At 38.7% G+C, this 19,582-nt stretch overlaps 1 protein-coding gene across 10 annotated transcripts in view; it reads right to left on the bottom strand.

Moving 5' to 3' along the window:
* APBB2 (amyloid beta precursor protein binding family B member 2) overlaps positions 1–19,582 on the bottom strand; it is a 411,855-nt gene that overhangs the window by 321,801 nt on the left and 70,472 nt on the right. For 9 of the 10 annotated variants that reach the window (XM_008017573.3, XM_008017571.3, XM_038008602.2 and 6 more), the window contains exon 2: positions 17,718–17,873. The gene's annotated coding sequence lies outside the window, so the exon portion shown is untranslated. Of the gene's footprint in view, positions 1–16,410; positions 16,641–17,717; positions 17,874–19,582 lie in introns of those variants that run through there. The other variant, XM_073012447.1, reaches the window with a different exon arrangement.

Genomic DNA, 19,582 nt, shown 5'->3' with positions numbered 1-19,582 from the left:
TGCATGATGGCATAGCCAAGAGAATGTTATTTCATAACTTAAAGCAGAAGATTTTAAATTTCACTCAATTATAATAGTCTCATTCCTCTTACATAATAGCAATATGTGAAGATATGGAATTTGAAGAAGCACGTTTCATGGTATTACTCAGAAGAGTTGGTCACACATAATGAAGAGGTGTGATTAACATCAAACACATCTGTGTGGCCCTATATACACAGTAGAGAATGAGAGTACTTCACTTTAGGTCTCCAAGTATTTTAAATATTCTGAGGTTGGGCGTCCCAGCAACCCAATCAAGAAGGAATTCAAGAAGATAGTTCTCAACATTTATGCCTCTCATTTTCTTCAAACCTAGGATACATGGAACAAAACCAAAATTTACTATAACCTAATTAATCACAGATGCCACTTGCCCTACCCATTTTGAAAACAGATCTATTGGAATGTGAAATGAAAATTTTTTAAGTTCTTTGGAAGACCTCTAAGTGCTCTGCTGCTTGAAAAATTTCCAAGTAAATCAAATTCAAATAAATAGGCCAGAGGAAGTCAATGGCTTTCCAACTCCTACTGTAAGTAACACACACCCTACACATTTACTGTGAAAACGAGGGATTAAATTAAGCTTCACTTAAATTCCAAGCTGCTGGAGACACTCTCTTGAGAAAGCAGCCTTGGCTTGAAACCCTGGCATCTCATGCACATGGTCCAATTCACACCAAAGACAGCCGTCCACAAAGCTGTCCTGCCTCAGCAAGAATCTCATCTAGTCAGCTGAGCTTGGGACTGTCCATATAAATGAAATCTGAGGCCTCCAATCACAGAAGGTTGTAAGATAAGCGCCTCAGCTTCATCTCACACCTTTAATTGGAGTTTCGGAAGGAAATAAAAATGCTGACAAAGTATGCAGCTTCCAACAAAAATGATCAGAAAGGCCAAGCACAGTGGTTCACGCCCGTAATCCCAGCACTGTGGGAGGCAGAGACCAGGGGAATGCTTGAATCCAGGAGTTCAAGACCATCCTGGGCAATATAGTGAGATCCTGTCTCTACAAAAAATAAAAATAAAAAAAATTAGCTGGGCATGGTGGTGCATGCTTGTGGTCCCAGCTACTTGGGAGGCTGAAGCAGGAGGATCACTTGAGACCAGGAAGACAAGGCTACAGTAAGCTGTGTTCACAGTTCTGCACTCCAGTCTAGGTAACAGAGCAAGACCCTGTCAATAAATAAATAAATGAATAAACAAGAGAAGAAAATGATGAGAAAAGAATGACTAAGGAACAACAGACAACAGCAGTTGCCTGGAGATCCTCTGAGCATTCAAACAGAAACATCCATCTTGGGACACCCAGGGCACTACTGAGTCTCCCTCTTCCTGACTTCCAGGGAAACTGTGATGCTGAAATAGCCTGGGCTTCCTGCTTGTAGTAGTTTGACAGGGCTGCCATAACAAAGTACCATGATTGGGTGGCTTAAACAATAGAAAGTTATTTTCTCACATTTCTGGAGGCTAGAAATCTGAAATCAAGGTGTCAGCAGCACTGGTTTCTTCTGAGGCCTCTCTCCTTGGCTTGTAGACAGCCGTCTTCTCCCTATGTCTTCACAACATCCTCCCACTGAACACGTCTGTGCCTAATTTCTTCTTGTAAGGCATCAGTCAGATTGCACTAGGACCCTCCTTAATAACTCCTAAATTTATCTTAATTACCTCTTTAAAGACTCTGTCTCCAAATACACTCACATTTCAACATATGAATTTTGGGGAGACACAATTCAGTCCATAACACTGTTGGAATCACTAACATGGCAAGGTTCTATTTCCGTTTATTCTTACCAGTGCCATGAGGCTAGACTCAGTAAACTCACAATTCAATTCTCACTAAAAATTAGCTACCTTTCTAATATAATGAAAGGATATTACATTCTACAATGTCCCAATGACACTCTGATTTTGGTTACAAAAAAAAAAGCAACATATCTTTTTCATGTCTTTATGAAGTACTTTATAAAGACACACACCAAATCCAACCATAATGAAAAGTCTTTTGGGGAAACCCAAAGATTTCTAAGCACCAGTTGCCAGTCCACATTTTATAAGCATTTGCACTGTGACAATAATACAACACAAGGAAAAAAAAATAAAAGCATTCACTTGATATTCCACATTCAGAGAAGGCAACTGCAAAAGAAATTTCATTCTCACTTATTTCACATGTGCCTTTTCATGTAGCCGTTCACTTCTTTGCATGAAAGGTCACCTACTGCTGTGTTAATCTAGACTACCTGCTTCCAACATCAAACTGGGTTCAAGAAATAATAACAGTATCAGAGATTAAGATTTCTATTCAAACCAGGTATGTGCTACAGAATGGGAGAAAATATTCACAAACCATGCATCTGACAAAGATCTAATATCCAGAATCTATAAGAAACTTAAACAATTCAATAAGCAAAAAAACAAATAATTCCATTAAAAAGTGGGCAAAAGGCTGGGCACAATGGCTCATCCCTGTAATCCCAGCAGTTTGGAAGGCTGAGGCGGGTAGATTACCTGAGGTCAGGAGTTCGAGATCAGCCTGGCCAAAAGGCCAGGTGTGATGGCTCATGCCTGTAATCCCAACAGTTTGGGAGGCTGAGGTGGGTGGATTACCTGAGGTCAGGAGTTTGAGACCAGTCTGGCCAACTTGATGCATCCCCATCTCTACCAAAAATATAATAATTAGCTGGGTGTGGTCGTGGGCACCTGTAATCCCAGCTACTTGGGAGGCTGAAGCATGAGAATTGCTTGAACCCAAGAGGCAGAGATTGCAGTAAACCAAGATTGCACCACTGTACTCTGGCCTGGGCAACAGAGTGAGACTCCATCTCAGAAAAGAAAAAAAAAAAAAAGGGAGCAAAAGACATGAGGAGACACTTCTCAAAACAAGACATATAAGTAGCCAACAAACATATGAAAAAATGTTCAACATCACTAATCATCAGAGAAATGCAATTCAAAACCACAATGATATACTGTCTTATACCAGTCAGAATGGTTATTATTAAAACGTCAAAAAACAATAGATGCTGGTGAGGCTTTGGAGCAAAGGAACACTTCTACGCTGGTGATGGGAATGTAAATTAGTTCAGCCACTGTGGAAAGCAGTTTGGAGACTTCTCAAAGAACTTAGGACTACCATTCAACCCAGCAATCCCATCATTGGGTATATATCCAAAGCAAGTATGTGACCAGGAATATTATCAGTAAATGGTAACATTTTAAAATTTCTAAAAAATCTAACTGATCACCAAAGCCCTGTAAAAGAATATCTAAACTAATATCATTTTAATCACTTTAATCTCATTTTAAGCCTTCTAATAACTTATGACTCCAGTTTTGTCCTCTAAATTCAACTATGTTATTCATTAATTTCACAAACATTGGCTGAGATTATACTCTGTACCAAGCAGTGTTCTAGGGGCTGGATATACAGCAGTGAACAAACCAAACTCGTGCCCTCATGGAAGTGACATTCTAGTAAGATACACACATCACTTCCCCTACTGTCCTACAAACACATTTCCCCTTCCAACTTTCCTCGTTGGGGCACCTGTATCTCCAGCCTCCTGGCTTCCCAAATACAAAACTAACGAGCTATTATAATTTTTAATTTTCCTTCACATCCCTCCTGGGATCTCTGATTGGCATTTCCAGCCCTTTGCATCCTCTACCTGCCTTTCCTACTCAGACAACACTGTCACCATTTATCTACCCCTAAGCCCCAGTGACGAGCCAGAAGACTCTACTTCCTACTCCCTCCATTACACACTGTGTCTTTGAACAAATCCTGTTAATCCTAACCCAGAGTCCTTCCCCCGCCTCTCCTGGCCTCTCCATTCCCACCACCACAATCCTGGCCACTTTTCTTCTCACTTAACACCACAGCCTCTCTCTAGAAGATGAAACCCATAAAGTAGGAAGAGCAATCTACTCACCTTTGAATCCTGAGCACCCAGCACTGTTCTTGACACACAACAGGAGCTCAATAAATTTGGGAAGTCGAGACTCCTGTGCAGGGTATTCAAGTCCCCTCTCAACCGGCCCCACTTTCCATTATCTTGCCTCGTCTTCAGTCACTCGCCACCACCAACACCCTCCTGACTACACAGATGGCACATTCCTGCCCCCACGTCTCCTCTCACACTGCTCCCTCTCCCTGAAACGTCATCACCTCTCCCCTACTTGTGTGCCTTGGGCACTCCAAATCAACAGTCTAGACCTGGCTTAAAAGGGAAGAATTACTTGCTTTTTTACTTGTGTTTGCACAGAAGTTTGGACACATTATATTAGATCAATAGGCTTTGTTCTCCTGCTGTTGTGCCCCACTGAACCATGTGCTCTGGGGCAGGGTTTGTGTCTTTGCTTTGTTTGTTTTTAATTCTCAGTGTCTGACATGTGGTATATCTTAAGTGCCTCTTGAAAGCCACTTATTCATTCCTTCAACAAATATTTATCAAGTACCCAGTCCCCACCAGACACTATTCTAGGTGACAGGTATGTATCAGTGAACAAAAACAAAAATCCCTGACTTTTGGAATTTTTTTATATATATATATTTCTATAAATTCCTCTTGGCATTTATATTCCAATGAGAAGAGAGAGACAATAACTTAAAACGTAAGTAAAGTATGCAGGTATGTTAGAAGGGGCTAAGATCTACAGGGAAAAAAATTAGAAGGTTAAGAGGGATTTGGGGAGGAGTGACAGGAAGGTTTGCAATTTTTAAAACATCGATCAGGTTAAGTTTCACCGAGACAGTAACATTTAGGCAAAGAATTAAATGAGAAAGGACATTATCCAGGAAGATATCTGGGGAAGAGAATACAAGAAGAACCAGCCAATGCAACGGCCCTGAGGCAGAAATTCACCTACTGTGTTCAAAAGTTAGGGAGACTGTGATGGGGCCGGCATTCCAACATCAATCCTGCTGTAGCTGTATGATGAAAAGAAAGGAGAGAACTGAGGATGAGGAGGAAAATTTCTAGAATTTCACAGTTATCTAGGAATGAGGGGAAGGGTCTAGGCTGCAGCTTGGTCATTATCAATGAAAAGAAAGGAATATGGACATGTTTCCAAGGTCCATTCCACCAGAAAACCGTGCTGACTCAACCTTCAGCGTAGATCCTTTGCTGCCCCTTACCCAAGCCCCCAGTTATCTGGCCTGGATTATTCCAGTGACCTCCTTGCTGCTTGCCCTAATTCTATCCTTGCCCTCTACACTCTATTCTCAACAGAGGAATCCTGTTAAAACTCAAGTCATACCACAGCACTTCTGCTATCAAAACTTGCATTGACTCTTCTCTGCCCCCACAGTAAAACATGAAGTCCTTATGATTTTACTAGAGGGCCCCAGAGGGTGACCCCTTCCTTTCCTCTCTAATTCCACCTCATATTCTCCCCATAGCTAACTGTCCTCCAGCTCTGTGAGGAACTCGTCAGAGCACAGACCCGCTGTGGGGCCTTCTACTGAGGCCAGTCTCCTTGAGTGCCTACGGATGCCCCAAGACCACACCTTCCCTACTTCTGCTCCCCATCCGCACACACCTGTAAGTCCCAGCTCCTCGGGAGGCTGAGACAGGGGAATCACTTGAACCCAGGAGGTGGAGGTTCGACTGCTCCACACTATAAGGGCCCAATTAGACTGTACGTCACCGAAGAACAAGCGCCATCCCTTATGCTTCTCAGGCCCCGATGTACTGACAGGGAACATCATAGCAAAACATGCAAGAGTACAATGTTTTGATTTTTTTAATGTGTTTCCAACACATTAAAAGTATGGGGCACTCACAAAGCTCTACATTTCTGCCTTCTCTTGATGTATCAGCAGATCATGAGACGATGGAGCCTCATTCCTGAACAGCAGAAGCGGGAAGCTGAGTAGTAGCTGTGCCCTTTTTCTCCACTCTATGCCCAAGTTCGCTGGTTTACACTCTGTTGGGTCCCTCTCTGTCTTGTCGGCATTTGAGTTTGCCATCCTTATATTAGGTATTGATTACCTTGAATTTTTAAATTATCAGATTCTTTTGGGACGTGAGTATGTACTGAAGATAATATCAGTTTTTCCTCATTTATGATACCAACTGACAATGGTGGTGTTTTAGACTTTCTATATTATAAATAAATATAATCAATTACAGACAAACACAGAACATATACATACATATATATGTATTTCAGAAACTGTCCCCTTAATCTCCCTCATAGATTAAAATTTCTATACTATGGTTTACATACCTTGAAATATAGGGGTTATGATTTCTGGCATGACGAAGTTTAAGGTCAGATATCAGTACAGAAGTTATAAAGAGAAGAAGATACAGCAAAAAATTAGCATTACTGAGTTGGATGAGGTATTTAACAAACCATTTTAGGAAAATATGTTTCTAAAATTCTTATGAAATTAGAAAAATAACATTGTTTACTGATTTTTAAAAATAAAACTTCGGCCGGGCGCAGTGTATCACGTCTATAATCCCAGCACTTTGGGAGGCCAAGGAGGGTGGTGCATCACCTGAGGTCAGGAGTTCAAGACCAGCCCGGGCAACATGGCGAAACCCTGTCTCTACCAAAAACACAAAAATTAGCCAGGCATGGTGGCACACACCTGTAGTCTCAGCTACTCGGGAGGCTGAGGCAGGAGAATCACTTGAACCCAGGAGTTGGAGGTTGCAGTGAGTCGAGATTGCGCCACTGCACTCCAGCCTGGGCGACAAAGCAAGACTTGGTCTCAAAAATAAATAAATAAATAAATAAATAAATAAAATAAAGCTTCAAGTATTCCATATTGAAATATGGATAAAGGTCATCACAATGCCTTTCTTCTCCAGACTACCATCATCTACATTCTAAAGAAAAATTTCCATCTTTGTATCTGTTATTACATTTCAGCATTCAAACTAAGACCAAAGGAGGTAAATCACACCACAGAAAAATGAACACGACAGTTTCCAGCAGAGCCTATCAAGAGTTGAAGAGTTAAGCAGCTATTGCTACCAGAAGAGTTTAGAGGAGTCATCTCCTTTGACCTGTGACCTTTGTCTAAAGGTTTTAATTAAGAGAAAAGCAAAATCTGGACACAGAAGTCAAAAGATATTTAAAAAGTCACACTGGTTTTATCTGTGCATCAGTCATTACTTCAAGTCCAAACAGGCAGGCCTTTCTTAGGAAATAGCTTTCCTGATTAGCAATCAGATTCTGGAGGCTTCCATGGCCACCTCCAGCCCTGCAGTCTGAAAAGCAAATACAATTCAGTCCAAAGCTCCTTTGAAAGCAAACAAACTAAGCATAAAGGTACACCTTCAAACACAATTCAGCAAGATTGAATTCATTGTCCTTCAAATTACATTTAGGAAATATCTTTTTCCTTTCTATTTTTCAACTCCATGTTTCAATTAATAAGCTTTCCTGAGAACATTTGCTATCTACATGCTTTACCACTCTTCCCACAAAAATTGCTTACTTCCTCTGAACTCCCAGAGGACAAGAAAAACTGACAAATGAACATTAGAACAAAAATTGCAATATTTTAAAAAAACATTTAGAAAGGTTTTATAAAATACATTAAAACTAAAGCAAAATGATACATAATCATACTGCTCGGCTATCCCCTGATTTTTTTTAAAGGAAAGAAAAATAAATGAACACAGTTAGAAAATTCAAATAATACAGAAAAAGAAGAAAAAGAAAAGTTTTCCGGTTTATTAACAGTTGTACTGCACATCTTTTTTAGGGAAAAAATGCATATGCCAGCATATATACCTTTTTTAAAAAAATCAGACAAAAGGAAATGGTAATCACATGATTCCACAAGGTATTTTCATTTTTTTATATATATATATATACACGTGTGTGTGTATGTGTATATATATATCTTATAAATCTTTCCAAAGGAGCACATATACAGAACTACTTCATTCTTTACAAACATGCTACAATATATCATGTAAAGATCTTGGCATAGTTTTAAGTGAACATATTTATGAAATTGCTGGTGATTTTAAGTTCTAAAATACATCACCAAATTGCTTTTGAATTGTGTCTATTTCAGAAGATAACTTAATCTCAAACAGAAGTCCCTTTCTTGCATGTGTTGAAGTATCACAACTGACCTGCTGTGCCTCAAACCACATCTCAGAACTGCTAGACAATCAACCCCTAGCAGACCAAGTCAAGCTCTTCTAGACAACACAGACTTCGTGAATCAAACCAGAAATGTCTATACAAAGCTGGAGGTTGGCAATCACAGCTTTGGAAAGGGTTCTGTATAGCTTAACCTTTCCGTTTGTTAGTTTCTGTACTTTGTGTCTAAGAGGCAGACACAGCGACAGGAAAAGGCAGAAAGGGATTAACATCTACTAGGTATTTAACTAAGAATACTACCAAGTGAGAATACTAGGAAAGAAAGAGATTGACCAGAGTCTTAAACCATCATAGAGGTAAACACGTTGGTCCCTCTCTCCCCACTGAAAAATTCTAGGCAGCTCCCAAACAAGGAGTACAGAATAAGGGGGAGGGGAAGCCAGGAATGTCCAAGGCTTATCTTCTTCCTTCCTTCTCTAAGCAGCTGCTTAGGAGTATCTGATTCCCCCAGCCACCAAAATACCTCTCAGTAATTCACAGCAAGTTCATGGAGTAGATGGCTGGGCCACATACCTAGCTATAAAACCTAGGACACACTTTCCTTTTTTCTTTTTTTTTTTTTAGAGACAGTGTTGCTCTGTCACCCAGGTTGGAATACAGTGGCTCCATCACTGCTCACTATAACCTTGACCTCCTGGGCTCAAGTGGTCCTCCCACCTCAGCCTCTTGAGTAGCTAGGTTTATAGGCGTGTGCCACCATGCCTGGCTAATTTTTTTTTTAAGTTTATTTTTTGTAGAGATAGGTTCTACTATGCTGTCCAGGCTGGTCTGGAACTCCTGTCTCAGCCCCTCAAAGGGCTGGGATTACAGGTGTGAGCCATGGTGTCCAGCCAGGACAAACTTTTTAGGGCCGGGCACAGTGGCTCATGCCTGTAATCCCAGCACTTTGGGAGGCCAAGGCAGAAGGATCACAAGGTCAGGAGATTGAGACCATCCTGGCTAACATGGTGAAATCCCATCTCTACTAAAAATACAAAAAAAAATTAGCCAGGCATAGTGGGTGCCTGTAGTCCAACCCCTCCCCCCTCCAAAAAAAAAGAAAGAGAGTGAGAGTGAGAGTAAGAAAGAAGAAAGAAAGAAAGAAAGAAAGAAAGAAAGAAAAGAGAAAGAAAAAGAAAATATATAAAGAGAGATACATATAGAGAGAGTTTGCTCTGGGTAAACCACTTCATAGGCAGTGCTTTGATTTATACAAGTGTATCATGGAGTTTCAGAACATCTGGATTCAAATTTAAATTAGTGGGTATAAGACTTGAACAAAAATCATTTGATCTCTCCAATCCTGAGCTTCTCTAAAACTGGGTAACACTGTCTCTCTGAAAGAACTGTTGTGAGGATCAAATGAAGTCTGCCCCTGACTTGACCCACTCCCATAAGATAATGAGAAAGTGCTTAGTACTTGGCAAACTGCACATGCAACCTCTCCCCAGAAGGACTTGCATTATGGCTGTTACCCTCAATAATACTTCATTCCATTCCCTCCAGCAAACTACCACAGCTGCCTTCCTTACAGGATACTGCTAACAAGTTCACTTGGAATTTAACTGATTCGCACTGAAGTAACACAAATTCAACATTCCTTATCACTCATATGTTAATGACTGCTCAAGACCAGTGGTCATTTTCAATACTATTTTAGAATAACCAAGGATCTAAAGTCCTGGTTGGAACTCCAGACTTCTTATTTCTAAGAGAATTCATTCCTCAAGTAACTAAATTACTGTCTTACTTTCCATAGGCTCTGTGACATTTTAACCAGACACCAGAAAAAAAGCCACAGCAGTAACAAACTATATCCTTGAGCCCTCAAAAAAAAAAAAAGAAAAAAAAAATCACCCTTATAAACCTAAGCACAGCATGGTTACTATGATTCTAAAACCTGTCCTCAAAGGGCCTCAGACGCATAATGATTACATTCAAAACTATGTTCTTTCATCCTTAAAGACAGTACACTAGCAAACTGCACAGAAAGACTTTTTAATGCAAGCCAGACCAATGTTGATATTTGTCTTTTATAAATTATTACATGCTTTTTCATAGACACTATCCAAACCAGTAGACTATTTTTGTTTATGAATGAAGCCAAGGATCAATGATCAATGCTTATTTGAGTAGATAATAATCAATTTGGAAATTTCAGAAATTTTGAATAGTTATTGTGTCGTGCGTATAGATCTTATTTGGACAATATAATCAAATTAAATATTTTATGCGTCACAGATCAGTATGCAACTGAGAAAGTACTGTTGGTTCTTGTCTCAGTAATTACATTAAAATAAATGACTATGTCACTCACACATAGTATCTTTGAAAGCTTTTAAAGGAAACTTATACTTCACAGATTATTCAACATAGAAAAAGACAAGTAAAATATCAAAAGATATATTATTCCAAACTCTGTTAATGTATTTATCATAAACATCCTCATTATAGACATATCCAAAATTATGGCAGTACTAAAAGAAGCAAGTTCCAGGCACTCTTTTCTTTTCGAGACGGGATCTGGGTCTTGCTATGTTGCCCATGCTGGTCTCAAGCTCCTGAGCTCAAGCAATTCTCTTGCCTCAGTCTCCTGAAAAGCTGGGACTACAGATATGTGCCACCACACCCAGTCCCCTGACTCTCTTCATTCTGGTGTTGACTCAGTGAATGTGACTAGGTTGATCTGATTTTGCTTCATCTGCAAGCAAATGATCATAAATAGGCCAGAGTCTTCACGAATGTAATTGTACAACTCAAACTTCAGTGGTTCAATCATTTCGAATCCCAACTTCAGTTGGCAAAAAGGCTCTATTCAAAGTAAACAATGGTTAAGAGGTTGCCCTAATCCAGCCATTCGTTGATTCAGCTCCCAAAAGAAAACAAGAAGACGACGACCATATCCTTCCAGAACATTATACTACACTCCTCACAGAGTCATTCTGTGAATAGGTCACAAAGATGTTTAAAGGGGCAACAGAGAGAAAGAAAAGATTTAAAGAAGTGACTGGGTTAAAAGTTTCATAACACCTATAACTCTAGGTCCAGGGACCTAGAGTTATAAATGAAAGCTTACTTACGGCTTTGACTTTAAATGAACAATAAAAAAGATAATTCCATGTTGCTCTATGGATATGTTTTTAGGAGGTGATATTATCAGTCAAAGGACTTCCCAGGAAAGTAAAGGGCCAGGTAAAACACATGTCAGTCACCATTAAGCTGGTCTACCCAGGTTGAAATGAGAAGATTACGAACAAAGCAGGAAGCAGATAAGCCATCCTGAGAACTGAGCCCTCCAGGAACCAGGACGCATGGCTTGACCTACTAATGGCACTGCAGAAAACAGGTTCCAAATCTACTAGCATGACTGTAATCTCCAATCAAAGCCCAGCAGCAATAGTCAGCTCAGCTATGTGCCAGATAAGGGAAATGTCTCTGCATTTCACCAAGACTTACATTTAGATTTTTCACATTAAAAATAAGTCATGTCCCAAACAAAATTATGATTTTATTAGAAAACAAGAGAAAATGATCAACTAGGTTCCAAACGTCACAATAAAGCACTGACTTTTTAAAAATTTCCTTTTCAATGTTTATGCATTCATAACGCAGTTGTAACTAAATATATATAAATTTGCAATCTTCACACATTCCTAATATAATTATTTTAATGTCTTCACAGTTAGCTATTGAGAATCATTCTAATACAAAGATAAAAACAGAATAGGTAAATATAAAAATACAGCTAGCATTTTATACTATGACAAATGTCCAATTTTCATAAAACATATAGAACTACACTATGTTACCAAAACATGCAAGACATTTTAATTCATAGGTTTTCTATTTAGTAAAATAGTTTTGTGATATGAGACCAATTCATGTCACCATTAATGAAAATACTTGAAATAATATGCCAGCCTTGTAAATCCTTCATTCAGTAGTTATTGGCAATGATTAAGACAGAGGTAATGAAAAACTTAATCTGTTTTTTTCAAATGCAGAACAGGCATAAAAATGATTACCACCTTTATGAAAAACTAAGCACTGCTTAAAGTCATATATATAGTAATCTGGAAAATGCACCTTGATTGATTCCACATTGTCATCTACCATATCAGATTTCCATAATTACCCTAAAGAGAAAACACCAAATACTAGTACTCTAACAGAGTGACTCATAAAGAACAGAGAGGAAAAGTAGCAAAGGTACAACAGTGTTTTTTAATGCAGACATTGCATCTTAAGTCCAATTCTTGAATTAACTTTTTTCAGAGAAAAACTGCATTGCAAAAACCTAAATACAGTGTGGTACTAGCATAAGGACAGATAGTAAACCAAAGGCACAGAATTGAGAGTACAGTCAATTGATTTTCTACAAAAAATGTCAAGTCACTGGTTAGTCTTTTCTGCAAATGATGCTAAGACCTATATGCAAAAAATAAAAATAAAAAATCAACAAAATAAAATAAACATAGACCCAAACCTCACACCATATATAAAAACTGACCCCAAATGAATTAAAGACCAAAATGTAAAGGGTAAAGCAACAAAAGTTTTAGAAAGAGCCTGGGTGTGCTGAGGCGGGTGGATCATGAGGTCAGGAGATCAAGACCGTCATGGCTAACATGGTAAAACCCCATCTCTACCAAAAATACAAAAATTAGGCAGGTGGGTGGTGGGCACCTGTAGTCCCAGCTACTTGGGAGGCTGAGGCAGGAGTATCGTTTGAACCCGGCAGGCGGCAGTTGCAGCAAGCCAAGATGATGCCACTGCACTCCAGTCTGGTGACAGAGTGAGACTGCATCTCACAAAAAAAAAAAAAATTAAAAAAAAACAAGTTTTAGAAAGAAACACAGAAACTTTTCATGAGCTTTGAATAGCCAAAGAGTTTTTAGAAACATCAAAATCATAAGCTTTGAAAGAAAAAACTAATAAACTGAATTTTGTTACAATTAAAAACTTCTGAGCACCAAATAACACCATTAAGAAAATAAGTTTATACACACACACAGTTTCCCATATTGATGCAATTTATCAATAATTAAAATTTACAGTATTTCATTGTTGGCATTGTTGGGAGGAAGACACCATTAAACAAGCCAGAGACTAGAAGAAAATACGTGCAAATCATATATCCAATAAAGGGCTTAAATCAGACTATATACAAAGAGAGACAACCCAATATAAAAATGGGCAAAGGATTTGAATAGTCATTTCTCCAAAGAAGATATAGGAGTGACTAAGAAGCTCAATGACTGAATGCCTAAGTCAACTGTGAGAAGATAAATTTCATAATTATCATCTTTTATCCTTATCAAAAAGCTACGTAACAGAATGATTTCACTAGGAACTCCAAAGCACATAGCTTTGTATTTCTCACATCACGGTCAAGTTTTCAAATCACTGGAAAAATAAATAATAATATCAAGATTGGACAAGAAATAAAACTATATCTGAAGATGACATAGCTGGTATATAGAAAATACAAGGAAAGTCAAGATCATTATACAGAAACCAACTGCATTCCTATACACTAGCTACAGACACTTTGAAAATAATTATTTTTGTAATTTATAAAGGCATTAAAAAGAAAAAAATACTTAGGAATAAATTTAACATGAAGTATTAGATTGTACCCTGAAAGCAATACAACACTGTTGAAATATATTAAAGAAGACTGAAAGAAATGGAAACACGTCCCATGTTCATGTATCAGAGCTGTTAATATTGATCTAGCAAGTCAACATAACAGCTCTTAATATTGATCTAGAAAGTCAACATAATCCCTATCAAAAGGCTGGCTCAACATTCAAAAATCAGTATCATCCATCCTATGAATAAGTTGAAGAAGAAAATTACGACCATATCAATAGTTGCAGAAAAAGCACCTGACAAAATCCAATACTCTTTCATAATAAAAACTCTCAGCAACTAGAAATAGAGCGAAAATTTGTCAACTTGATAAAGAACATTTTAAAAAACCTAAAATTAACATCATATTTCACGGTGAGAAACTCAAATGAGTTAAAAACTTATCCACATATCCATATAAAAACCTGCAAATGAATGTTTCCAGCAGTATTATTCATAACTGCCAAAACTTGGAAGCAACCAAGATGTCCTTCAACAGGTAAATGGACTGTGGAACAATGATATAATGGAATATTATTCAGTGCTTTAAAAGAAATGAACTATCAATTCATGAAAAGACACGGAGGAAACTTAAATGCACACTGGTAAGTGACAAAGTCAATCTGAAAAGTCTAGCTATTGTATAATTCTAACAAAATGACACTGTGGAAAAAGTAAAACTATGGGGCAAAAGATGAGTAGTGGCCAGGGGTTCAGGAAGAAGAAATGAACAGGTAGAACATGCAATTCTTTTAGGGCAGTGAAACTATTTTGTATGATACTGTAATGGAAATACAAGTTATGTATTTATGAAAGCTCATAGAACATACAACACAAAGAGTGAACCTAATATAAACTATAGATTTTAGTAATGATAATATATCAATATTGGCTCATCAATTATAATAAATATACCACATGAATGCAAGATATTAATGATACTGGCATTAAGGAAACTGGCAGTGGGAATCATATGGAAACTGTCTGTACTTGCTGCATAAATTTCCCCCAAAAAACAGTATAATTACAAAACATAATATTAATGAAGACTTTATCATTAAAAAGAGGAAATAAGTCTTTAAATTCATTTAATTCTCCTTAGAACAGAAAGCTGACTGAGGTTCTGGTGAGAACAGCAGCTGTTACCTTGTCGTGTTAAAATTAACTCCAGACAGCTTTCTAATAACCTCATTTGGCTAGGCTTTAAACAATTGTATTCAGAGTAAATAAACAAGATTCTACTACTACCAATCTCTGAAATTATCTTCCTTATCTGCACTTTACTTCAACTATAGGCTCTGGAAAATCTTTCCTTCTTTTAGACTAAAAATGCAAGTAATTGAATTAAATATATATTTTTAATGTTTTTAATGTTTTTTAATGTTCCTAAGACTTAATCCTCTTCTACCTTGTTAAATGATAGCCCTCTCTGCTAGTCTACTACCCAAAAAAATTCCTAATTCCATCTCTGTTCCCACAAAACTTTGTTCTTACCTCTAGAGATACATTGTCACACTGCATGTCAGTCATGTGTATACTTACCTGGCCTATCCCCTACACCAGGGGTCCCTGGTACCAGTCTGTGGCCTGTTAGGAACCAGGCTGCACAGTAGGAGGTGAGCAGTGGGCTAAAGAGCCCAGCTTCATTTGTATTTACAGCTGCTCCCCATCGCTCACATTACCTCCTGGGCTCCGCCCCCTGACAGATCAGTAGCAGCATTAGATTCTCGTAGGAATGCGAACACTATTGTGAACAGCACACGTCAGGGATCTAGGTTGCACGCTTCCTATGAGAATCTAATGCCTCATGATCTGCCACTGTCTCACATCATCCCCAGAAGGGACCATCTAGTTGCAGAAAAACAAGCTCAGGGCTCCCACTGATTCTACATTATAGTGAGCTGCAAAAATTATTTCATTATATACCACAATGTAGTAATAATAATAGAAATAAAATGCACAATAAATGTAACATGCTTCAATCATCCTGAAACCATCCCAGCCACCACACCTGCCATTTGGAAAAACTGTCTTCCACAAAACTAGTCCCTCATACCAAACAGGTTGGGGACTGCTGCCCTACACCATGAGCCCCTAAAGATAGGGACTATACCACAGTCATTTTATACTAAGACCTCACTCCTAGAAGGCACCACCAATTGGGATGTTTTGGATGTAAGAGACAGACACCTAACTCAGACGAACTAGTTAACCTGCGAGGAAAGTGAACAGGAGATGCTGGGTTTAAGCACTGCTGAATTGCAGGTCAAAAAAAATATATATATATATACACACACACACACACACACACACACATATATATGTCTGTGTATTTGTGTGTGTGTCCCTTCTCTCCCCTTCCTCTCAATCGCTTTTCCTCCATCTCCCTGCTTTGATTTCTCCTGTGTTGTCTTAATTTTCAGTAAGGTTTTCCCTAAGTCATAGCAAAAACTGCCACTAGCAGCTCCAGCTTAACAAACTCACAGAAGGCAAAACTACTTCAATAGCTGCAACGAGAATACTATGGCCCCTCCAAAGACAGTTGTGACCCTTTAGTCCATTTTCATGCTGTACCTGAGACTGGGCAATTTACAAAAGAAAGAGGTTTAATGGACTTACAGTTCCATGTGGCTGGGGAAGCCTCACAATCATGGTGGAAGGCAAGGAAGAGCTAGTCATGTCTTGCATGGATGGCCGCAGGCAAAAAAAGAGAGAGCTTGTACGGGGAAACTCCCGTTTTTAAAACCATCAGATCTCATGAGACTCATTCTCTATCACAAGAACCGCACAGGAAAAGCCCGCTCCCATAATTCAATCACCTCCCACCAGGCTCCTCCCATGACATGTGGGAACTGTGGGAGTTACAATTCAAGATGAGATTTGGGTGGGGACACAGCCAAACCATATCACTGGCCATGCTTATGTTACATGCCCATAACTGAGCCAGCAGGGTCACCTCCTCTAACTACATAGGGTGAAAATGAGGCAAGGGCAATTGCCCAGGGAAAATCTGGATGATTTATTAAAAGATGGAGGAAAAGGATGCTGGGCAGACAAAGTCAACAGACATTCACTACTTCACAGATTCTGAAAGACTGTGACTCACTCCTTTCTAGGGAGTATTTATCAGCTGCTTATGTAGGAAGCTGACTTACTCACTGAATGTCCAATAGAAATGGTCTGCAATGTCTGTCCCTGTACAATACATGTTTTCAAAATGATTTATTTTCACTTTTCTACCTCATATGGGGTTATCCATGCTGCTTCATTCTCCTGGCCCACAGTGAGAGCATTTTGCATTTATTTAAACACCTATGTTTTTCAGGACATTTCTCTTCCCCTGTCATATATAAGTATCTTAATGCCAAATGCACACACTGCAGAAGATGAATGTGTTGGTGGCTTTTGTTTGGGGAAAGATTAGAGTATATAAAATCTGGCCAAGCAGACCAGAGGCTCACAGCCAGAATTATTCCAGCAGAAATGGCAGGTCTCCATGCCCCACCCTTCAAAGTTCAAAAACACAAATGAATGCAAGTCTTTGAAACTACAAATGCAACTCCATGAGGCTAGACGCCGCTTTTTCCCCAAAATAAAGCCAAGACCATTGAGGTTGGCATAGGTGGCTTCTGGTTGTGGCTTCTTCCAATATTTGTGCCAAGGTCCTCCTCTCTTCTGAGAGGAGAGGAAGATAAGAAAGAGGATGGGACAAAGGAGAGGAAAAGGAAGAGAAGGAAAGGAAGACAACATGACACTATACACAAAAGGCCATCAGCATATATCTGCCATTTACACATGCTGGAACTCTCATAAATAACTGAAAATAATCATTTGGGGTGGTCTCCAAAATGCGCATGGAAGGAACAAAATAACTTTTTCCTATCGGGCCCAATCCACTTTATCCAGCCTCTCTTACTTATACCAACCTGATTTTGCTTAAATTATTGTCAGCCTCAGCTTTTCACAGGAGCTTTCTTTTATGGATTTTCCATCCAGCAAATGTTTCTGTTCCACGGCTGGGCAGATCCGACCACAGCATGCTTGGCTACAAACCGCAGCAGCTCACCCACAGCAACTCCAACCTGGGGAGGCAAAGGCCAGAAGCCATTATAAGGACTCAAAGTCACCAACTTTCTCTCTCTCAGGGCAGATATTTGGCAGGATAACCTCAAAAACGTTCCCAATATTCAAACTCATTATAAACAGAGACAACAGCTTACAAGGTATCCTAAAGACAAGTGTGGGCTATTCTGAGAGGAGGACTGAAATATTTAATCATTTATTGAAAAGGTTTGGCCTAGTGATCATGCTCTATTTGTGGGAAACTGAAAAGCCAGATGTTTTAATTAACCACGGAAAACACAAGCTACAACTAAAATTTCATGAACACACTGATCTGCCCCATGGAAAACCACAGGAATGTTCTGGCAGGGCTCAGTCTAAATTCTTGGGACACAGAGGGCTGAAATCATTCCCCTTAGGAACTCAAACAGAAAATTAACTTGCTCAATATGCTTTAGAAAGTAAAGCGAAACCCAGATTTAATCTCAAATATAAAACATTACAGGACTTCAAAGGGCACCACAAAAAGACACAGAAGTGGGGGCTACAAAAAAATTCTAATGTGGTTCAGGATTTAGAATATATTTACAATGCAATGTGAATGGTGTAACAGAAAATTTTATAGGTTACATAATCCAAAGGGGAAAGGAATAATCTTTCATTTCCTAATAGAGGAAATTATATATGAAACCAATATTCAACAAGTAAATCATAAATATTATCAAACGTATAATATAACTGGGCAAAAGGAATCCCTTAACTATTCTGCTGCCAAACACGTGGCCTAGCTCACAGGCGCTACCATGCTTTAGCTAGAGGAATCATGGCTTCCAGAAAAACAGTGTTGATATAACGTATGCTCACTGATGGCACAGCTAGCAATTCTGGCACAGAAAACTCAATAAGGGAATCTTATGAAAGCAATTAGTGAACAATAAGAGCTAATAGATTAAGAAGTCTTCGTTTGTTAATTATAGTAACAGTTATGACAACATCTGTATATGCCAAATATTGAAAGCCTATTCAAGAGGGGACAGGACAAATGTTATTTTCAGATACTGGGTCCACAGTTCTATTTCTGTAAATCAAAACAGTCCTTGTCACAAGTGTGCCAAGCGTAATATTACATTAATCTCTACCTTCAATTGAAACCTCAGTCCCAAAAATCATCTCAAAAGGAACACAGCAGGAAAAAAGCAAGATATCAAGTTATATATGTATGGTATGGTCCCAATTTTGTTCTACAAACTGAGTGTACACAATCTAAAGACACCTAAGGGTGAACAACAGCACTTTTGGGTTATGGACTGGGAAGCTATTTGTATTTTCTTTCTGGTATTTTCCAAATTTTCTACAATTAACATGTATTGCCTGTAGAATTAAGAGCATTTTTCAATAAGGGGTTTCTTTTAAGACTGCAGGAACACAAATCAGAAATGGGGTATCTATGCTATATTAGTCTGATCTTTGGTCTGCCTCTTATCTGAATAGAGTTAACAAATGAAGAAGTATTTATCTGATCACAGAAGTTCTTAATTTACACATTCAAAACTCAAGTATCTGGTAACACTTCCAGGGATGAACAACACTTTCCTAGAAATAAAAAATTCTTTTCTACTCTGCAAACTTGTCACAGACAGAGAACCATAGTTGTTTCCCTCCCTTACCTATCGCATCCAAACTTCTCTATCACTGGCCATGCCATAAAACTGTCACTTAGTTAAAAGAA

This window comes from Chlorocebus sabaeus, chromosome 27 (assembly GCF_047675955.1).
Source record: "Chlorocebus sabaeus isolate Y175 chromosome 27, mChlSab1.0.hap1, whole genome shotgun sequence".
NCBI classification, from domain to species: domain Eukaryota; kingdom Metazoa; phylum Chordata; class Mammalia; order Primates; family Cercopithecidae; genus Chlorocebus; species Chlorocebus sabaeus.
This window is presented reverse-complemented; position numbering and strand designations above follow the sequence as displayed.